At 37.9% G+C, this 22,248-nt stretch overlaps 1 long non-coding RNA gene across 1 annotated transcript; it reads right to left on the reverse strand.

The window, feature by feature from the left end:
• Window positions 1–1,105: 1,105 nt before the first annotated feature.
• Window positions 1,106–2,604, reverse strand: LOC145051431 (uncharacterized). The gene is made up of 3 exons (XR_013683621.1): window positions 2,243–2,604; window positions 1,819–1,887; window positions 1,106–1,207 (listed from the first exon to the last, which is right to left on the reverse strand). It is a non-coding gene; the product is annotated as an uncharacterized LOC145051431 (long non-coding RNA).
• Between the last annotated feature and the right edge of the window lie 19,644 nt (window positions 2,605–22,248).

A 22,248-nucleotide genomic window follows, 5' to 3' on the forward strand; every position in this document is an offset into this window, starting at 1 on the left:
TCATCCCATGACATTTTCAGAGCTTCTCCCCGTGGCATTGTATCTGCCAATAGCTTCCACCAGCTCAAGACTCCAGTTTTCAATTGTCTCACAACGAAGACAGTCTTCTGCTTCTCGCTGCAGTCGCAGCTCTCAAACACCATCTCCATCTCGGAGATCCAGTCCATAATCTCAACAGGCTTTGGGCTTCCTGAGAGACTTGGTGGTTTCGCACCCAAGAAATTTTTGTACATCCGCCCATCCTTGTTGTTTCTCCCTTCTGGGCCATCCTTTTACTCACCTTGAGTCCCTACTTGACTCACTTGGCGGCTATAGTTCCCTTCCTCAGATGGCTCGGGAACTGGCTCCGTTGGTTCAACATGTATGGTAGGTTCGTCCCTATTTTCGTGAAGCATCCGTCTCATTTCTTCCCTTTGTTCAGCTAGCATAGCCTGAATCATGCCTTGAACTCCAGCCATGGTGACTGGCTCAGGTGCAACTTCTTCAACAACAGGTATTTGCTGAACCACTGGGGGTTGGTTCCTACCTCCATTTGCGTTCACGTTTCTGCTACGGGTCCTTGCCATCTTGATCTATACACCGACTAAGGTGAATTTAGATCTTTATTTAGGATAGACGTTTTAAATCGTCCTTATCACTCCGAAACGTTTACATGTTAGTTCTAATATCGTAGTCGTACGTTTAGAATCCTAAACACATAAGGTTTCCAGATCCGGTCGGCAACAGACCATAGATCCGAACAAATAACAGCATATTATGCACAAAGCATTTAGCACATAAAAGCATTTTAGGCACAATTCCTAAAATAAGCTAGTGCTCACACCTCACAATCATCGCTTAGCATTCTAAGTTTAAGTCTAGAAATCCTACAAATTCCTAGTTCGCTTAAACTAATGCTCTGATACCAACTGTGACATCCCCAAATTCACGGCCAGAAAAGACTGGTTTGTTTATGCTTTGTTTAAAAATCAGAGTTACATTTTAAATGAAAGTGTTGCGGAATTTGTCCCAAAACAAAAATATGATAAAGATTTATCAAAAGCATTTCCATAGAAATGTATTTCATTAAAAGACTCGGGATGTCATGTTCGTACAGATCAAAAGCATAAACAGTACAATATAAGCCTTACTACATTATTTCATATCTACAGGCCTATATCCGTAATCCCTCGTCCAAAACATCACACCTATGCTCATGCGCCACTACCTGTAATACATAAAACTGAGTGGGTCAGGCTTGGGAGCCTGGTGAGCACATAGGGTTTTCAACCCACAATAAATAAGTTTATTAATTTCATCGATCAACAATAACCCGATTACCCGTTCCCGTTATCCTCACTTTACGTCCCTAAACACCTATCATAAGGGACCTAGCCTAAGGATCATCATCGGGACGGACACTACTGCTAAGGGGATTCCTCAGCAATAAATGTCCTAAAGGCAACCATGTGGGGGATGGAGTACACCAGTGAACATATCGTTCACAAACACCTATAGGTTGCGAGCCTGCTAGTGTTCCACTGGACTGTCTAGAAGAGTCCGTGGTCGTCATCCATACTCCGCTAGATGACAGAATCAACAACATCAACATCGAGGCCTCTCATCATTTTATCACACATCACCTATTGCATCTACCCATGTTTTACCCCAACATTTTCGTAGATATAAAATACATATACAGTTTAAATCATTGAAAACATGTATAACAACGTTCATCTAGCATAGATAGCAAGTATTAAGATAATATGCACACATAGCACGTAATTTATATAAAATACTTCATATCTATGTGTAAGTTGAAAGTAACTATGCACTCACTTGTTAAGGTGATGATTCCAAAATCGGGCAGCGCTTGCTTCTAACGATTCTATTTTCCTTTGACGAAACCTAACATTATTATCGCTAAATTTTAGTCTAATATTTACCGTGACCAACTATTAGTCTTAGTATTATTATTATTATATAAGCGTTAAACAATATTTTCCAACCACTATGTACAGACAGGGGCCAGACATAAAACACCGGAGGGCAGGACCATTTTGGCATATAGCACTTCTGAAATCCAACAACCCTATGCGGCCCTTTAAACCAGATTCCCCGTACCGCGAGTAGTTAAAAAAAATATTATAACGACACTTATATAAGTTATAATAATAGCTCGAATATTTATTATAAGTTCATAATAACAATACTAATTTTAAATATAAGTTATATTAAAATAAGGTAAGCATAACTTACTTACAAGGGGGTTTTAGCTAGGAGTCGGGCTCTGCAGGGGCAGAACTTCGTCGCTGAATCTTTCTAAGAAAGATTCGTGCAGCGCTTCAGCGCTCACCTTACTATACTAAGCTACAGAAAGAGAAGTCGAATCACGAGGGACCGAAATGCTCGGGGGATAAGGAGAGAAAGACTCTTGAATCAAGAGAATGGTGCAAGAAATATGAGAGCCCAAGGCTCTTATTTATACTAATTGAATTTTCAAAAACTACCCTCCATAATTACTTAATGACCTTTTAGTTATATAAACAACTAAACACCCCTCTATAATACTATTATAAATGGATTTAATGATATTTGTACTAAGCTAATGTCGAAAGAACTCAGCATTAGTCTTATAATGACCGCATCGTCGATACCTTTCTAATGATATATACATATGTATATATATGTGTACGTATACATGATTTATACTTTATTTTAATACGTAAATATGCTATTATAATTTGTAACTCGTTCATACGAACTCCGTTTTTGACGTTCTTTATATCCACGCGTAGGTGAAGACGTACTCTACAACTTTCGTTTAGACTCCGTCGGCTAATTTTGACTTTATTTTTAAAATTATATTTTTAACAAGCCGGGACAGGATTGGTCTGTTTAAAATCTCATAACTTCTTCATACAAAGTCAGATTTGGGCGTTCTTTTTATCGATGTTCTTAGTTTAACATATTCTACGACTTTCGTTTAGATCACTAAGGCTAAATCTCGCTCTATTGTAAATTCACTATTCACGCTTCCCGGTATCGTGCCGGTTCTGTCGTGAAACTTCGACGGGTCATAACTTCTTCCTTATAACTCGGATTTCGGCGTTCCTTATATGAACGGAAACCTTGAGACATATTCTACAACTTTATGTAGAGATATCGGGATTATCTCACACTTTAATTTTGACGCTCATTTTTATTCTTTATTAATTATACATTTATAATTAAATAATAAACACATATAATTCACATAAGACTCAAATATTTCATCTTTATTACTTCAAAAAGAGTTACAAGAGTTGACCTAGACTATTACATTGACAAAAATGCTTAGCCCTGAAACCCGGGCGTTACAAAATACAACCCTTATACTATTATAATATTAAAAGATTAATATGTATATATATATATATATATATATATATATATATATATATATATATATATGTATAAGATGAGTTAGTCTTACTGTTAGTAGGCCTTATTCATGAATTTGGTCTGTAAAGGGTGTTTAAGGAAGCAACATGTAAAATGACCGTCATTGGGTATCCACTCTTACCCACCGCACTCTTGACCAATGGAGGGTCGTTAGCCGAATAGGTAGGATAGGACATTAATTCTCTCATTAATAAGTATAATGATTATAATAAAGTAACTAAATGTTTTTATAAATTCCCAATCTTAGTTACTTTAGGAAAAATGTGAAAATGATGTTATTCCATGAAATTGCACTTTGCACCTTGCTAAGTCGTTAGTGGAGCATGTGTGGTTAACCAACACACTAACTTGGACTAACAAGGGTGGCGAAGGGTATTTCAAGAATTACCATAGATCAATGGAGTGTGTGTGATTAACCGAGATATTGATTAGATGGTAAATGACATCGAGAGAGCCAAGCTAATTTGCGTGGTTATTCACACCTTGTTTGTGATCCTTGGTATCTCAGTCACAAACTTGAAGGGCATAATCGAGATTAAACATGCCATTGAAAAGTTTAATGAATCTCAAAAGAAGCTAGGAATTTCATTTCATTTGAAACCTAATTAGTCATTTCGTTTTTCGTTGTGAAATTGGTAAATCGTCATTTACCTACCTTCAAATAATTTTCAATTGGATTACGGCATCCCTCTTTCGAATTGTACATTATTGTGTTGGGTCCTAGCCTTAATATTTCATTTGGGTGTTCTATTATGGATTCTTTATCGAATCAAAACTTTGTTCCTTTTCTTTTTCAGATGTCTAGCTTAAACAACGCTTCTGGCTCGAGCTCCAACTCCTCAAGCTCCTTTTCTCTTTTGAACATTTGTGGCAGGGTCACATTTGATGGATCCAATTTCAATGATTGGATTCGCAACATTCGTATGGCCTTGCGATACGAGGAGAAAGAATATGTCCTTGAAAAAGAACTCAAAGAGATAGATGAAACTGAAGCTTCTGCTGAACAAATAGGGCTCATGAAAAAGAGGCGACAAAGGTGTCATGTATAATGGTAACCACTATGACTCTTGAGCTGCAGCGGTTCTATGAGGACTATTGGCCTTATGAAATGTGCCAAGATTTGATGGAAAAGTAGCATCATAGCACACGTCAGGAAAGCTATGAGATTGTTGCCTTGCTGATAACAACCAAGATGAAAGATGGAGAGTTCATCACCAGCTACTTGCAAAGGATGCAAAGGTATGTGGATCGGTTAATCAAGTTGAATGTCAACTTTGACGAAGAGTTGGCGATTGATATTATTCTCCAATCTTTACCTCCATGTTATGATCAGTTCAAGATGACTTATCATATGAACAAAAAGGAAGTCACCTTGAGCAAAATTCAAGGTTTGTTGAGAACAGCTAAAAGTGGAATTAAAGGCAAAGTTGTCGAGTCTACCCCTACTAATATTGCCCCCGTCCTCGCTATATGACATGGAAAAGGGAAGAAAAGGAAAGATCCCTCTAAGAGCCACAAGGGAAAGTCCCATGATGGATACTCTTCGAATGGATCCAAAGGTAAAGTCGGTTCTGCTACTCCCTCATCTGATCCTAAAAAAGAAACATGCTTCTACAGTAACGACAAGGGGCATTGAAAACGAATCTGAGTGAAATACTTGTAGGACATCAAGGATGGGAAGATAAAGCCCTCCTTCGCATGTATTCATATTATTCAATCTAATAACTTATCATATGTTAGTTCTTGGGTCCTTGATATAGGATGTGGTTTACACATTTGTTCTGATTTGTAGGGGCTAAGAAGAAGTAGGGATGTGGAGCATGGGAAGATGAACCTGATAATGGGCAATAGGAAATCATCGCCTGTCACCAAGATCAGGATTTACTCTTTAGTGCTTAGTAGTGGGTTAGGATTAGATTTGAATGATTGTTGCTACTCGTCAGAGATGACGAGGAATATTATTTCTTTTCATGGTTTGTACAAACAAGGTTTTATATTTTCATTTAATAATGAGGTTGGTTCTATTAATGCTTTCTATAATGGTACTTTATATTTTGAAGCATTGCCTTGTAATGGTGTATATGAAACTCTGATGGTTGTAGACAACTTAGGAAATAATGTGTTGCATATCGATTCGCTTAATGGTTTAGACAAGGCATGCTTGTGGCATTGTCGTCTTGGACATGTCAGCAAGAAACGCATAAGTCAACTCCAAAAGGATGGAGTCTTGGAGTCATTTGACCCAAAGTCAGATCACAAGTGCGAATCTTGTTTACTTGGGAATATGACTAAATCACCTTTCACTGGTACTTGTGAAAGAGGTGAGGGATGGTTGGATCTCATACACACCGATGTGTGTGGGACCTTCAGATCCACCACAAGGGATGCAAACCGCTTCTATGTAAGTTTTACCAACGATTATAACAGATATGGGTATATTTACTTAATCAAGCACAAGTCGGAAACTTTTGAAAAATTCAAAGAATTTAAACAAGAAGTGGAGAATCAATTACACAGGAAGATAAAGATCCTCAGATTCAATTGGGGTGATGAGTATCTTAGTATCGAGTTCCACGACTGTCTTAAGGAATGTGGAATTGTTTCACAATTGACGCTACCTAGGACACTGCAGCTCAATGGTGTTGCTGAGAGGCGCAATCGAACCTTGTTGGACATGGTTCATTCCATGATGATTCAAGCTTTGTTACCTATCTCATTTTGGGGGTATGCCTTAGAGACTATCGCCCATATCCTTAATCTAGTCCCAACTAAGAAGGTTGCCAAAACACCTCACGTGATGTGGACAGGGAAGGTTCCCTCATTGGCACATATCAAGGTTTGGGGTTGCGAGGCTTTCGTAAGACGAGAGACTCACGGCAAGCTTAGACCTTGTAGTGAGCGGTGTATTTTCATCGGCTACCCATAGAATTCTTTTGGATATCTTTTGTACATACCTAGTGACAACGTGGTCTTCATAGCAAGGAGAGGGGTTTTCTACGATAGAGAACTCATATGGCAAGAGAATAGTAGGGGGCAAATTGATCTTGAAGAGCTTAAAGAGTCAAGCGGTGAACCTGAGTAAGAGATTCCTGTTGAACCAGTTGACGAGTCCTTACCTCTAAGACGTTCCAGTAGAGTTAGTGTTCCACATGTGTTGTATGGTTTCCATATAACTACTGAAGGTGATATGTTTATCAGTGATATTACACTGATAAATCTGGATGAACCTAACAACTACAAGGAAGCCATGGCAGGCCTGAAGTCTGCAAAGTGGAAAGAGGCAATGGACAACGAGATTCAGTCCATTACAGACAATCAAGTTTGGAACTTGGTTGACAATGTACCAGGTCGTAAGATGGTCGGGTGCAAGTGGATCTTCAAGAAGAAGACCAACATGGATGGGAAAGTTCATACGTTCAAGGCACGACTGTTTGTAAAGGGCTTTACTCAAACTCCAAGGGTTGACTATGATGAGACCTTTTCACCAGTAGCCAAGATCAAGTCTATAAGGGTTATGATGGCCATAGCCGTGTTTCATGATTATGAAATATGGCAGATAGATGTCAAAATTGTTTTCCTTAATGGGAAGTTTGTTGAAGATGTTTACATGTGTCAGCCAGAGGGTTTTGTAGACGCAAAGTACCCTAATAGAGTGTGCAAGCTTGAGAAATCCATCTACGGATTAAAGCAAGCGTCTCGCAGATAGAATCTTTGTTTCGATGAGAAAGTCAAAGAGTTTGGGTTTTCTAGCAGCGAGGATGAGTCATGTGTGTATGCCAAGGATAGTGGGAGTATAGTTAGCTTTCTAGTTTTGTATGTTGATGACATACTGCTTATAGGAAACGACATCCCGACCTTGCATGAGGTTAAGTCCTGGCTTGAGAAGTGTTTCGCTATGAAGGATCTAGGAGAAGCTGCTTACATTCTGGGGATAAGGATTCTGAGAAACAAAAGTAGGAGACTAATAGGACTTAGTCAAAGTACTTACTTGGACAAGGTACTGAAACGTTTTAGCATGGAGAATTCCAAGAAAGGGGAACTGCCAATCCAAAGCAATATTAAGCTGAGTAAGACTCAGAGCCCAAGTATCGATGCCGAGATAACAGAAATGAGTCGAGTGCCATATGCTTCCGCCGTTGGCTCGATCGTGTACGCTATGACATGTACTCGCCCTGATGTGGCTTTTGCATTGATCATGGTTAGCCAATATCAAGGGAACCCAAGTAGAGCTCATTGGACTGCAGTTAAGAAAATTCTTAAGTACATGTGAAGGACTAAGGATTGGGTCCTTACACTTGGTGGGAGTGATGACTTGAGAGTGACAGGGTATAGTGACGACAGCTTTCAAACCAACAAAGATAACTTCCGCTCTCAGTTGGGCTGGGTATTTACCCTAAATGGAGGAGCAGTAACTTGGAAAAGTTCCAAGAAGGAGACCGTGGCTGATTCAACGTGTGAATCAGAGTACATAGCAGTGAGTGAAGCGTTGAAGGAGGCAATATGGTTAAAGAACTTCATTGGAGACCTTGGAGTTATACCAGCCATAAAGGAGCCTATGGAGATTTTCTGTGATAACGAAGGAGCGGTTGCCTTAACCAAGGAACCAAGGGATCACGGTAGATCCATACACATCAATAGAAAATACCACTTCATTAGACATCGGGTAGAAGATGACTCCTCGTAGTTAAGAGGGTTTCATAAGAGGAGAACCAACAGATCCTTTCACAAATGGTCTGAGCAGGGTTAAGCACTTACAACATGCGATGAGCATTGGTCTGAAGGACGATATTAGTTTTTGTGATTAGATAGATGTTTAGAAACTTGTAATAGATAAATGTAATTAACATTTTATGATTATGTAATGGAGATTTATTTATAAGTAAAGTTTACTATCTTGTGTCAATTGTTTACTATTGTTTCATTTTTGCATGTTTTACTTCCAGAATAATTAGATTGTTCAAATTATCCACAGTCGATCATAATTTGGGAGTAAGTTATGAGGTTATACTGTCATGAATTGGTTTGTAGATTTGTCTAAGTGCTTAGACATAGCAAGGGTTTGTTGCAACGTTCATGAGTACTCCTGAAATAAGATTTGAGTATTGGATTAAACCCACGCTCATTTGAATCACTTCATGGAATTTATCACGAGTGATTGTGAGACGATAATATCGTATAATCTTTAAACCAAGATATATGAGTTGTTGTTCATAAGTCGGTTGTGCGTTGATAATGCGTAAACGCATCAGTAACTTGATGTTATAAAACGTATTGTTGTGTAAGATTTGATGAGTAAATAGTATAAACATATAAGTTCCTTTTATCCTAAGAGGGTAAAAGCGATATCTTGGGTCCCCCGATGATTTTGTGTTGACTTATGTGTCGGGCCCGGTCAGGACTGAATTGATGTGTTCAATTAACTTCTATGTCAAACAAATCAGAAGATGGAATCCTTATATGGAAAACGTGACGGAATACCGTCTATTATGGATTTCATTTCGTTGTCATCCTTCCAACAAAATTATAGTTTCTATTGCAAACCCTTCATTAGGCATTTTTAGGGACGAAAATGGGTCGTTGTAAATTCCATAGTTATTCGTCTTTTGCAATGGAATTTTAGCTTTTTGCAACAGATTCCTTCTATAACAATATCGATGTTTTCTTGTAGTGAAACAAGAACTTTTAACTGAGGTTATTACCCACTTAATTCTCATGTTATCGCAAGAACGATCGAGTGAGGGGATAAAAAAGAGTGTACAATTGTTGTGAATTAATATGTGGATACAGAGAGTAGGAATTGCATTTAATTCTTTAGGACCAATGATGTAGGAATGTTCAGGAACACTCAACGTCATCTAGATGAGTTGATGTCGGTTTGTAGTCAAAGTAGAATGTGCACAACTAATGTGCACTTGATGAGTTGTTTTAAGTAAGCCAGAAACAACAAAGTTAACAAAAGGTGCTCTGAAAAAACAACCATGATATTTTTTGAATATTTTGGAAACTTCATTGGAATTTTTTGTACTAAATGTGTACTTTTGTTGGTATTTTGTATATAAGTGGTATACTTCAATGATATTTGTACACAAAAATAACAATGATATTTTTTGAACATTTGGAAAACTTCATTATCCTTTTAAGTCATTTTTTTCATTTACCTGAGATAACCGCTTACCATAAGGTTTTATTTGAAGACATGTGTATTTAGTTGGTATTTTGTGTACAAAAAACAAGGTTCTTAAAAGCTCGTCATGGCTTCGCCATCGTGTGTCATGGCTCCGATACTTGTACTTGTCGCCAAACTTTAACAAAATGCCGCCTTAAATCATATATATATATATATATATATATATATATATATATATATATATATATTGTGTACGAAAAGCAAGGTTCTTAAAAGCTCGTCATGGCTTCGCCATCGTTTGCCATGGCTTCGATGCTTGTACTTGTCGCCAAACTTTAACAAAATGCCGTCTTAAATCATATATATATATATATATATATATATATATATATATATATATGTGTGTGTGTGTGTGTGCGTGTGTGTGTGTGTGTAAAATGATAATAGTAGGAAAAAATATATAAAATTATGAATTATATATAAAATTGTCGCCTTAAGTAATGCCTTAAAAACGTTGTGACTTGTCATGGTTTGAAAAAGTTTGAAGTTTGACATTGCCACCAAGTCACATCTTACGTTATTTAGAACCTTGGCAAAAAGTATATTTTAATTTTGTACTAAAAAAATAACAATGATATTTTTTGAACATTTTGAAAACTTTGTTACCCTTTTGAGTCACTTTCTCTTTATGCGAATATAATCATTACTTTTTTTTAAATTTGTATTACCAAAAGTGATGATAGGTTTGATTTTTATGTGTCGTTATGTTTTTATTTTTCAATTTTTATTGTCACGTTATTGTCCTATTATTTATTTCCTCCATCTTTTACCGCATCGTTTATATGTATGATAGTCGAATTTTTGTGTGTTGCGTATAATTAAATTATGTAATAAATATTAACATGTATGTTACTAAAATTAGTGTGTTCACGATGCAATTTAAACATAAAACCACAAAACCGCAACGCACATACGGTTTGTGGTTTTCGAAAGCTACAAACCGCACCTCAAAAGTCCTAAACCGCGTTATGAGGTGCAATTTAATGTAGACAGTTTGTGCAGTTATGCGGTTTGATGAATACCCACATCAATAATAACATGATTTTCATTTTACAAAAACTATGCCAACTTTAACTACACATACACCAAAAGAAACTGAGTCATAGTACTAAAACAAAATTTAATTTTAAATGAATACAAATATATCAAAAAGCTTCATAATATTTGCATATGTTTTTATTTAATTTAAGAGATGTCTAAATTAATATGAAAATACCACCAAAGTTTGTTGAGAAAAATATTTCATTTCCATATGTTTTATTTTGTTTAGCCGGTTCAACCAAATTATTGCAAAAGCAGTCAGATTGTTCCAGTCTAGATATAAATATAAAACTGATACTTGTTGTACCTGATCCAACCGATACAAACCGATTTTTAAAACATTACTAAATAAATAGATAAATATGGTATAGATTATTGATGAAATATTTTTGACAAAGAATATGTTTTTTATTGCAAAATATATTTGAAGAAAGTTAGACATGTGGGAAGTTGTTTAAATAAAACTGAATTTTTTTAAGATATATTTAATTATCTAATCATTTATTTTTATCTATTTTATTAAATGAAATCTAAAAGTACCATATGTTTTTTTAGTATATTTTTTTAACACGTGGTATTTCATTTCTCTATGATTTATAAAAATTTTCAAATTTTTTATAACAAATCAATGTCAATTCAAAATATTTTTTTAAAAAAAAATCATAATAACATTTTCGAAATATATGATATCTATTTTTTTAAAAATACTATTAATTAATGATTATCTTGCAATCGCCATATTTTGCATTTTTTGTATTTTTTTTGTCATATAATAATTTTAAAGCTACCGACCATAATTTTCACAAGTTATAACCTAATATAATCAAATTAACCAAATTAAATTATAGATTTTTTACTTTCGATTTTAGAAGAGTCACAAGAGTCTTTCTAAATATAGACGTTTAAACACAAACAAAGTCTAATTAATAAAATTAATCATTTGTTTATATAAAAGTATTTCGACATAGGTGAGAGTGTTGATCGGGTTATCCAGTTTGGAATTTAGGACATAAATGAACGACTAGAAATTTCTTCCAAAAAGTTTTATAATCAAATCCTTGACCTGTTTTTTTCCCTTTGTTTGAATTTTGTTTTCCAGAAACCAAAAACTGCTGTAATTCTTAATTATTTACTTAAAAATAAATAAATAAATAAATAAAATGAATTGATATAGATTATATTTCATTTTGTAACTAGAGTTAGTGACATTTAAAACTTTAATGAAAAATTGAAAAAAAAAGGTGCTAAACTGGTTCAGAGTTGCTAAAAATGTAGTAATTAACTTTTTAAACTAGTCAAATCATTTTAATAAAAAAAATGACTAATAATATTATTTTTTATCATATATAATACATTTTTACTTAAAAAGCATTACAAAAATGAAACCTTTTTATATTAGATATATTAACATTCTTTAGTTTATTTGTTTTTGTCTATAAAAGTTTTACTTTTATCGGCCCAAAAGTTAATATCGTAAAATTTTCGTCTGTATCTTTATAAATTTTTATAATCACGTTTATATCCTTATAAAACATAGAAACAAAAAAACATTATCTTTAAAATTTATTTTTATAATTAAAAAACTAATTAATTTGTAACAATAAAAATCTCAAACATATCGGTATAAATCTGGATGCAGCCGATTGATAACAGGGTTAGGGTCGATATCTCCTTGTCGACCGATTAAACAGAGTTTGGGTCTCAAATTCAAAATCTGACATGGAGCTTCATCGATCGAAACATATTCATGGACCAAAATCCATTATCGATATTGATAACTACTTCCAAGATATTGATCAACAATAAAGTTAAAATAGATTGAACTCGCCTGTTTAGAGCTACAAATCCCATTTGCACGACCACAAATTACATATTCATTTCATAACAAAATTATTTAGAAGAGAATAATTGCAAATCTCCTAAATTGATTATTTATAAGATGAAATATATTGTTTAGTAATCGATTAGGAATATATAATTAACAAATTTTGCAAATCGATTATGCATAACATGAAGCAACAAAGAATCATGCCGTGAATAACGAGATCGATTGTGGGAATAATTGCAAAAGGATATTTTAGTAATTTAGTTATAATCTAATTTAAAGTTTTTAATTTTTAAGTGGAAAATCTCCAGAAAAGTCCTTGTAACATCCCAAAATAAGGTACAATTTATCATTTCTAGAATCTTTATCACAAGTGGCACATTTGGTCCCTCAAAGAAAAATGATTGCAAAAGTGGTTGTACGTGGGGCGTACATATGAGTACGCGCAGTGTACTCATGTAGTGTGCATGAACGCGGATGGTCAGCTAGTATGTTGGGCGTACTAGCCCAGATGTTAAACCCAAATTTTAAGGGTTGCTCTATTTAAAGAACATCATGACATTATTTCTGGCCACCTTTATCAGCCTCCAACCCTCTGATAAAACCTAATCTCGTGTGAGTTGCTTGTGTGTGTGATATTGCAAGTTTTGAGTGTTTTTCGCTCTTGTAGTGGAAGAAGGAGGTTAGAGAAGAAGAAGAAGGTGCTAGCAAGCTTGAAGATCCAAAAACTTCCCATCTTTGTGCATCATTTTCAGGTATAAAGTCTATACCTTGGCAAATGTTCTTTAAGATCTCTTTGGTTTAAGATTTATGAGCTAAAAGTCCCCAAGTTTGGACCTTTATGAGTTTGGGACTCTCAAGAAGGTTTCAGTTGTCTTTTCATGCATATTAGGACATTTAGATTCATAAAAATTCTTGCTTGATCTTCCCATTTTACTCATGCATGATTAAAGTAGGTTAGAATGGATGAAGTGATGCTTTGAGCCTTTCCTTGCCATGCAATGGCTTAAAGCCAACAACTTTATGGATTAAGAGGTCTTAAATTAGTCAGATCTATGGTTGGGTTGGTTGTCTTAAAGGATTAAGATACCAACTTAGTGGAAATAAAGGCAGATGTAGTACGACGGGCGTACTCCGGGCTACATGCAGCGTAGGTTGATACTTCCCCAATGAGAGTTGGCCTTGTTGTACACCCAGCGTAAAGAGTTGTAACATACACGTTCTGAAATTGTGTATTGTTATTATTAAAAGTGAATAAAATTAAGTGTTGAGTTCTAATAGCTAGTTTTTACTAGAAATGAAGTAAAACTATGTTTAGAATCACTCATAAAATGTTGGAAGTCTTATGAGATTCCAATTAATAGCCAAATCATGAAAATTTAGCGAAAATATAAAATTTGAAATAAGTAAAATTTTATTATTGAAAGTTGTAGATAATCTTGTTAGAAACATTTAGGCGAAAACCTCATCGAAATCCGAGTTATAACGAAGAAGTTATGACCAAACGAAGATCCGTGATAAATCCGAAAAATACCTTGTCGCGTAAAAATTTAGTTTTCGATAAATTAATTTTTAGCCTTAGTAATGTAAATGAAAGTTGTAGAACTCGTGAAAATAATCAACTTTCATATAAAGACCGTTTGAATCTGACTTCGTATGAATAAGTTATGATTTTTCGAAGTTTCAGCTTAGCAGTAGACAGCTAAAAACTCGAATTTTAGATCGAGTGATTTTTAGCCGACACAACCTAAACGAGAATTGAAGGTCTCGTCATTAGTAGTGCAACGGTAAAAAGTTTGACGAAAACGGACGTCGGATGAAGAAGTTATGAATTTTTAACGGATTTTCCTGTCCCGGTCTGTTAAAAATAATAATATTAAAATTAAAATCAAAATTAGCCGACGAAGTCTAAACGAAAGTTGTAGAGCATAATTCTAGCTTCGCGTGCATATAAAGAACGTCAAAAACGGAGCTCGTATGCGAAAGTTATGGATTTTAGAAGTTTTTGCACATTTTTCGAGAAAATTCGTATGAATAGTGAAATGCCACGTCACCCTCGTATGCGAGGCTTCCACGTGTCGGACAGATGTTCGCTTCTGATTAGACCGCAGCCTTGCGTGTTGCCTTCTGATTGGACCAAGCCGAGGACCACTAAGCCCGGAGCACCTTCGCATGAGACACCCCCTTGATCACCCTCGCATGCGAGACCCACGTGCGAGCCACCTGCTGTCCGAGCCGAAGACCGAGCCGATGACGCGCCTGAAGCTGATGACTCCTCGCATCCGAGCCTCGCTGGAGCCCTGCGAAGCTGCCATCTGGTCCGAACCTTGCAGCCACCGCCTCCTTCCCTTCGCTTCGGATCCGAAGCTCAACCCTATATAAGGGGTGCGAGCCCTCTCGGCTAGTTTTAGAAATTTGGCATTTTCACCCCTTCTTTCAATATTTTTACGATCCCGACATCCCCCGAAGCCCCGGTACTGATTCTAAAGCCCGAAACACGCCCCGAGACTCCCGAGAATCCCGAAAAATTTATCTTTTCGGTTTTGAAGCTCTACCTTTTTAGAGTCCGGTTTTTAGCTAATTCTCCCGGTTTTCAACAAATAAAGCCATATTTGGAGCCGATATGCTGCTCAAATTACTATTTTAACCCCCGATTATTTTAAGGTGAGTTCAATATATAGGAACAATTGTATGTTATGTGTTATACGTGCTATGTGCTTTTCAGTGTTATTATTCCGGGTTATTTTCCCGTGTTATTTTTATTCGCTATTTTTAATAAGCAAAGATATACCTTTGACCTTGTGATCAGTGAAAGGACTTAGATTCACGGTGGTACTGGTATGTAGCCTCTGGCCATGTAGAACATGTCTCGTAAGAGAATGACTTCTATTCTATGGCATTGGCAGAAGGTTAGATAGGACTGGTATGTAGCCTCTGACCATGTAGAGCATGACTCCGTAAGAGAATGAACTCTATTCTATGGTATTGGCAAATGGTTAGACAGGGCTTTAAGCCTGAAATCTACCAAAATGTTAATCCGAAGTTGTATATCTTCTGTGCCGTTTGGGCCAAAAGCTTTATTGATGTATATCAAGTAGTGAAATTGTTATGTCTCATTGATCGTAAATCTTTGAATCAAATCTTGAGTTGATATTGAAAGCGTGACATATGATACGCATATGCTATTGTTGTTCTTGTTCCCTTTTGCTTCTGTCATATTGGTATATATAAGGCATAAGATTATATTGTATCTATTTATTGAATTCACTAAGCGTTATCGCTTATCCCTCTCAATGTTTAACATTTGCAGGTGATGAGTATCCAATTTAGTTTTATACTGCTGAAAGATTTAGAATAGTTAATACCATTTCTCTGTATTCTAATGTTCAAATATGTATATGAATAATAGATTCCTGGGTAGATATGAAATGTAATAAAACTTAGTAGGTTTGTATCCAATCTTTTGTAATCACTTTATCAATATAAAATATTGTTTTATAAATATGCATGTAGCATGTTTTGAGGAAGTAACTTAAGAATAATGTTGAAATAATATGAAAGTTTGGGTCTTTCATAAATACGAAAGTTGGGGTCTTTCAAGAGTCGTATGCTTAGTGTACACGTTGAGTGTTGACTTTTGTTGACTTTGACCCTTTGTTAAGTTTTAGAGTTTTTGGACCATGAGAAGCACAAAATGTTCCTTTTTCCTTAGAAGGTTTATTCGTGGGATTTGGGCTCGCAAGTAAGTTGTTGACCTTAATTATTAATTAGGGTTATTTATTTTGTTGACTAGGCGAAGTCTAGATCTAACAGTATGGGTGCTAGGTTTTTGTATCATCAGTATCAGGTGAGTTTCCTCACTTACTCTTACCTGTATGGTAGGATAGCTATACTTATAATGAAAACAAGAGGTCTAGCTGTTATGATTATGTATGCCAATTATATGTGACTGAGGTTGGTGATAGCCAACCAGGGTTGTTGATAACCCACCGGGCGCGCTGTTAGCTCACTGGGACTGCTGATAGTCCCTAGGGTTGTTGATAACGCATAACTGTTATTTATGATGTGTCGTATGTGGTATATTGGGGAAATCACTAAGCTTTATGGTTACAGTTTGGTATTTATTTGTGGCAGGTACTTCGCAGGACTGCGGGAAGGCGAAGGTCTAATTGTACACACGCGCTGGGGAATTTACTACTACGACATGTTTATGAACTCTGATAATTATAATACTGGTTGTTTTGGGAAATTATGTATTTGACAACTTGGTTGTGAAATTCGGATTTTTGTAATATAAAAATGAAAAAAATTTGGTCTAAAATTTGAGATGTTACTATTTGGTATCAGAGCCCTGGTTTGAGGGATTTGGACGAACCTATGGGTGATTCCAAACTCAAACTAAGGATCTGAAAAAAAAATTTAAGAATTTAACAAGAAATGAATACTTTTACAGGAGAAAAACCCAGAGAAGCAGTGTGTACAATCAATTTATATTTTAAGTAGTGCAGAGCATATATGTTTATATCATGAGCTGATATAATCGCATGCTAGCTAGGGGTAGGCTAAGGAATCTTGCAGAGTTAGTGTGGGAATGTTGCTTGATTTATGATGCCTTAGCCTAGGAGTTCATCCCTTATGAGATTGAATATGTCTTTATTATTTGCCTTGTGTATGCTACATAATTGTACACAGTTAGGATTTTATAGCCTTAGAATGTCTGATTTAGCCTTTCTTCCTGTTCCTTGTTTGGTTGTGGATTTGAGGTAGGATCATTTATTCGAATGTCTATCGAGTCTCGTACTATGTACAATTGGCATACGCGAAGCAAATATCGAGGGCAACGGAGATCTCGTGAGGCAGAACACTGCTGGGAACAGTCTAGAGTTAGTGTCTAGACGCTTGGTTGTGGTTCTAAGGAACCGGTAGGGCGAGTCCATAGCTGATTTTGGGGAGGTAGGGTTCTTGGGATCTTGAGGGTACGACTCGAGACAAATACGGGTTGGTGTGGAAGGTAGTATTGGGCCAGTACTACTGGAAGCATTGGATCTGTACGTGGCTCGAGAAATAAAATCAAGGGACTAAAGAATTGGTAGGGGTGTGAGTGTCGATATATGTGCTTTATCCTGTTTGCTAATAATTTTCTCATGTGTTTCAGTATGGTGGTTACCCGAGGTTCAGGCTCCAACAATCCCGAGAGGTTGGGTGCTAGTGATGATAAGGTCCACAGGATTGTTGCCGTGGAGGTGGTTGCAACAATCAGAGAGGCTATCTCAATGATGTTTGGGTCTGTCAAGACCACGTTGATCGAGAATTTTTATGAGCGTTATGCCGCTGTGACTGAGGTTGCTGCTGCAGCAGCCACCGCAGCTCTTGCTGCTGCGAGACCGCAGGGGGTGATTCGTTGTGGTACCAGGAGTTCACTAACACGAAGCCACCCGAGTTTGATGGGACCCAAGACCCGATTGCCGCTATGAGATGGATCTCGGATTTGAGGGATGTTTCTATACCTGCTCATGTCCCAAGAATTTGAGGGTTCGATTCGCATTGAACCTACTTCACTTCGGAGCAAAGGATTGGTGGAATTTTGTGACAACTGACTACTCTATTGCAGAGCATACTGCGATGACCTGGGAGAGGTTTATTAAGATGTTCAGGGATGAGTTTGTACCTGTGGTAGATCGGGAAAGGTTGGCCCATGAGTTCCTGTCTCTCAAGTAGAAGATAGAGACGATAACTGAGATCACTAGGATGTTTCATGAGAGGGCTTTGTTTTTCCCTAAGTATGTATCCACAGAGCAGGCCTGTGTGACTCGGTATTTGAGTATTCTAAGGAAGGATATACGGGAGTTCATGGAGAATATCATGTATTGGACGTTGGCTGAGCTGCAAACCAATTCTAGGAGGAGAAAGATCGAGCTAGAGACTCAGACTAGGGAAGGGAGGGAGACCTAGGGAGAGATAGGAGGCCAATGCAGTTGCAGCCGGAGACTAAGTGACCCAAGCCCGCTAATCAGAGAAATGAAGGCTAGAAGTCCGCACTTGCGGGAAGTGTCGCAAGGGACACGAGGGACCCTATCGGTCTAGGTCAGCTTGCTACCTGTGTGGCAAGGAGGGGCATATGGCTAGGGATTTCCCCAAGGGATTTCGGGTTTGTTTCAACTGAAACTAGACGGGCCACATGAAGGCATATTGTCCTCAGCTTGCATATAAGGCGGTTCAGACTCCGGGCCCCAGTGGCCCTGCGTATCACATATGGTCAACAATGGAAGGTCGAGGCACCGAGGACCGCGAGGAGTATTGACACTATTTGTGTGATAGTGGATCATTTGACAAAGAATACTTACTTCTTAGCCATCAGTGAGAACTCTTTTGTAACTAAGTTGGTCGGATTTACGTTCGAGAGGTGGTAGCTGGACATAAGGTGTCGACGTCCATTTTGTTTGACCAGGATGTGTGTTTTACTTCCAGGTTTTGGAAGAGATTTCATGAGGTGTTGGGTACCCTGCTACACTTCAGTACCAGATACTATCCACAGACGGGCGGGCAAAGCGAACATACGATTCAGACGCTCGAGGATATGTTGCGTTCTTGTGCTATTGATTTTGGTGGAATTTGGGACTCCTATCTTCTGTTTGTTGAGTTCCCGTATAACAACAACCATCATGCCAGTATTTGTATGCCCTTGTTCGATCTCCTTTATAGGCGGAGGTGTCAGACTCCTATTTGTTGAGGCGTGGTAGGGCAGAGGGTCATGGGAGCAAGGAGGTCGTGTTCAAGATGACTGAGCTTATACATTAGGTTTAACAAAGATTATTGACAACACAGAGCTGCCAGAAGAGTTATGTGGATCGGCAACGCTCTGAGTTAGAGTTTTAAGTTGGAGATATAGTGCTCGTGAAGGTGTCACCCTGGAAGGGTGTTATCCACTTCAGGAAGCGAGGTAAGTTGGGCCCCAGGTTCATTGGCCCTTTTTGAGTTTTGGCGCGTGTGTGTAAGGTGGCCTACCAGTTAGAGCTACTGGAGGAGATGATGCATATTCATGATACCTTCCATGTTTCTTAGTTGAGGAAGTGTATAACTGATGGGACTACAATTGCCCCTTTGGAGGACATTCAGGTCGATGATCGCCTGAATTATGTGGAGAATCCTGTAGCCATTTTGGATCGGAAGGTGAAAACTTTGGGGAACAAGGTTGTGAAATTGGTCAAAGTTCAGTGGCGGCACCGTAGAGGTTCGGAGTGGACGTGGGAACCAGAGTCTGAGATGCATGAGCAATATCCTGAGCTGTTTCCAGAGAATGACTTCGAGGGTGAAGTTTGATTCTAATGAGGTAGAATTGTAACATCCCGAAATAAGGTATATTTTATCATTTCTTGAATCTTTATCAAAAGTGGCACATTTGGCCCCTCAAAGAAAGAGGCTTGCAAAAGTGGTTGTATGCATGCGCGTGCCCGGGGGGGGGGGGGGGGGGGAGGGGGGATACATATGAGTATGTGTAACGTAGTCATGCAGTGTGCATGAACGTAGATGGCCAGCTAGTATGTTGGGCGTACATGTGGTATGTCGGGCATACTAGCCCATATGTTAAACCCTAATTTTAAGGGTTGCCCATATTTAAAGAACATCATGACTTCATTTCTGGCCACCCTTATCAGCCTCAAACCCTCTCATAAAACCTAATCTCATGTGAGTTTCTTGTGTGTGTGATATTGCAAGTTTTGAGTGTTGTTGGCTCTTGTAGTGGAAGAAGGAGGTTAAAGAAGAAGAAGAAGGTGCTAACAAGCTTGAAGATCCAGAACTTCCTATATTTGTGCATCATTTTCAGGTATAAAGTCTATACCTTGGCAAGTGTTCTTTAAGATCTTTTTGCTTTTGATGAGTTCAAAACTCTTAGATCGTTTAGATCTTTCACAAGTACGATAAAAGAATTCTAACAGTTTAAGAACAAATTAAGAACGAACACAGAACAGAATCGAATATGAGCTTATGATTCAAAACTGAGTCACGCCTCAACAGAGCTCGATGAAGAACTTCCGCTGTAGAGGCGAGTTAGGGTTTACAAAACAGTGAATACGAAAACAATGAAAAGCACTTCCTTCTAAGTCTGCATGCATGCAGCTTATATACTAAACCCTAATGTAAAATAATGCACGGCTAGACAGGCCCAATACCGGCAACTAAACTAGGCTATGGACCGAGCGATGCAATCCACTAGACTCAACAATCTCCCCCTTTGCGTCAAATGAGGCGAGAGATTATTTCTTCTGAGCAGGTCTCACCGTCTTTATAAATTTAAACGGTTTAGGAATAATGGCGAGAAGAGTCTGTCGGAATAGAATGTACCACCTTAGCATGTCGACGAAGAGCTTTTTATCAGCAGCACTGTTCTGGTCGCACCTTTGTATGATCTCCAATATATGCTCGAGACAGGACGTCGAGAAAAGGTGTTTTTCAACAAGAGCGAACATACACTTTTGACCTTCGCCCCTGAGAAACATTACAGTGTGATACTTGGAATCAATCTTCCCCTTGATCATGGAGTTAACATTGCCAGCTCTGCCCATGGGTTTGATTGTTGGATGCTTGTGTATGGCAGATGCAATTTCCTGATCCATCTTTGCTACCTCATGTATGTAGCAAACAAGCATACACTTTACATGATCGATAATTGGTTGATACTCCTGAGGATTTAACAAAAGAATATTGTTGAGGAGTATCCAGTCATGGGGGTTGAGGTTCGGTAGATCAGCAAGGGAAAAATGGTGAACTGAGCCTTCGGTTCCTCTAGTCACCTTGAATTTGACATTGATGAATTTCCCTGCTGAATAGGGCTTCATCACCTTGATAGTGGTTATCTTCTTTGAGCTCCAAGTCTGATATTGAGCTTGAGCAAACTCCAAGTAAAACTCTAACAGATCCCTATCTACCTTCGGGTCTGGAGATGGAATGGCAACAGTGGAGTTGAAACAATGGAAGACGAATGCCTTTCTAGTGATTGGCATATCGAACTGCGCATCCCTGGAGTTGTCAAGGCTAAATGACATTATCGGCTCGAGCCATAGAACAGCTGGCTCGTCAATCGCACACCTCTGAAGCGAATCTTTAGTCCATTCAGGGAACATAGCCTTTTTCTTTTCTAGGAGCTCCGCCTCCTTTTGCTTCTGTTCTATCTCAGCTCGCTCCTTCATAGAAATTTCTTCAGTTTGTTTTTCTGAAGAATCAACCTTTGGGACAAGCTTCCTAGGAACTTCAACGTAGACATCATCTTCGTTGTCTGTATCATCTTCACCGATTTTCTTCTTTTTCTTATCCTTATTACTGACCGAAGCTTCATTACCCTTCGGTTTAGTAGCTGGCTTGGAGGTAGAAGGAGGAGGTTGATTCGTCTCTTTCTTTTCTTGCTTCAATTCTTTCTCTCCCCCTTGTTGCGGTTGGAAACTAGTGAACACCCTCGATACGGCTGAGAACGTCCAGTGTCGGTCGAATCTTGTCTGCCAAATGCCTACGGATGGTGTTAGTGACAAGTGGATCATGACCTTTAATAAGATGAAGAAGGATGGAGTGAACGTCAGCAGCAGAACTCCGTATAACCTCCCTCTCTGACTTGAGGTCATCAATCTCAGTAAGAGCAGTTTGCAGCTTGAGTGATTGCAGTTTGAGCAGAGTTGTGCGTCTGGCAAGCTCATCCATAACACCATTTTCCATAGCTAAGTCCGCTTGTAGTTGAGATAAGCGTTCGTTGACATTAGCATGGAACGCGTCATTTGCCTGT

This window comes from Lactuca serriola, chromosome 5 (genome assembly GCF_051521515.1).
Source record: "Lactuca serriola cultivar US96UC23 chromosome 5, Lser_US96UC23_V15, whole genome shotgun sequence".
NCBI classification, from domain to species: domain Eukaryota; kingdom Viridiplantae; phylum Streptophyta; class Magnoliopsida; order Asterales; family Asteraceae; genus Lactuca; species Lactuca serriola.